This window comes from Papio anubis, chromosome 6, assembly GCF_008728515.1.
Source record: "Papio anubis isolate 15944 chromosome 6, Panubis1.0, whole genome shotgun sequence".
NCBI classification, from domain to species: Eukaryota; Metazoa; Chordata; class Mammalia; order Primates; family Cercopithecidae; genus Papio; species Papio anubis.
Genome location: NC_044981.1, coordinates 166,549,305 through 166,551,027, shown reverse-complemented (window position 1 = coordinate 166,551,027; position 1,723 = coordinate 166,549,305).

The following is a 1,723-nucleotide window of genomic DNA, read 5'->3' as shown; positions in this document are numbered from 1 at the left end:
TCCTTATGCTTAAGGTTCTTTCTTAATACAACTTTCAATCTAAGGCATCACAGAAGTGAAATGAAAACAAATTATAAACACACATTGTTGTTGCCACAACCCCCCGCAGTGATGAAATTTAGTCAAATGGTGATGAGATTTAGTCAAACAGTGATGGGATTTAGTCAAACGGTGATGAAATTTAGTCAAATGGTGATGAGATTTAGTCAAACAGTGATGAGATTTAATCAAACGGTGATAAAATTTAGTCAAATGGTGATGAGATTTAGTCAAACAGTGATGAGATTTAGTCAAACGGTGATGAAATTTAGTCAAACAGTGATGAAACCAGTCAGTCATTGGAAATGCCCTGATTTCTTCCTTTTCCCTCACGTTGAGCCAAGTGTGCGAGCTGGTCCTGGGTGCCTGGAAGGCTGCTGGCCATGTGCGTCTGCAGTCCCCTGTGCCATCCTTGGGCCCTGTGGCCTGTGCTCCTCCTCCAGCCCCCATTTCCCCGGTGGCCCTTGCTGCCTGCATGGCTGATTTTGTTCCTGCCATTGCTGCAGGTGCTGTGGGCAATGTCACAGCATGGAAGCCCAGTGGGTAAGCCCCTCAGGCCTGTAGAAACAGCCCTTGGCTTGCAAGCTGTTTGTTTTTCTGAAGGAGGAAATTGAAGGGTGAAATCAGTCTAAGAATCTGATTTATCTCATTATTGCCAACTTTATTAGATGTTAGATAAAAAACAGTCAACTTCAACCTTTTCTACCTGGCATGTTATCTGAACTAAAAAGAAAAAAGCAGCAGCCCTTCAAAAAGAGGTTTATCTTTATTTCTTTATGACTTCCTAAAAAGTCTCTTTTATCTGTGGAAGCTGGAGTAAGAATAAACCCCATAAGACACATTGTGAGAGACTGAGGTGATTTCTGTTGGCAGCACCCACACCCTGGGCCGGGGTCCTGCAGGCCTCATCCTGACCAGGAGACAACCTGAGAACCCAGGGCAGTCCAGGTCACACGTGGACGTCAGGAAACCACCAGCTCTTCACTGATTACAGCTTTGCGTTTCCCCACGGGGGCCACTGAACTTTAATCACGTTTTCAATAAAACCAGATACAGTAGTCCAGGAAGGTCATGCAGGTCATACGTTTCCCCACTGGCTCTCTCTACAATTTCACTGTCTTCTGATCCCATCTTATATGAGACAGTTTAATACCAAGAGTGAAAGGGGCCCTGGGGGTGTTTCTAGGTGTCCACTCAGTCCTCTGCCGCTTTGTGAGCATCGGGTTTGTACGTTTTTATGAAATGGTTTGAGACAGGTTCTCCCTTGACCCAGTCCCTGTAGCTATAAAAGTATGGACAATGCAGATAATTCTGTTAAATTAAGATACCAATTTGTCTATTAAATCAATTGCTTCCAGCCACAGCCCTTACTATTCAAATCAAGACAAAAAAAATCTGTGGAGTGTGAGGAGGCGACTGAACATGTCTCTTCCAAAAGCTCCTCTGGGGATGAGAGATGGGCAGGAAGCAGGGTGTGTTTGTGAAGGAGAAATGTGAATTTCACGTGAAAGGGAGAATGTTTTCTAACTTGGGGTTGGAGTTGGCCGTCGGGAAGCTGGTTCTGAGATGGTGGTGTCGGTGTTGGGTTGGAGTAGGCTGTGGGAAGCTGGTTCTGAGATGGTGGTGTCGGTGTTGGGTTGGAGTTGGCTGTGGGAAGCTGGTTCTGAGACGGTGGTGTTGGTGC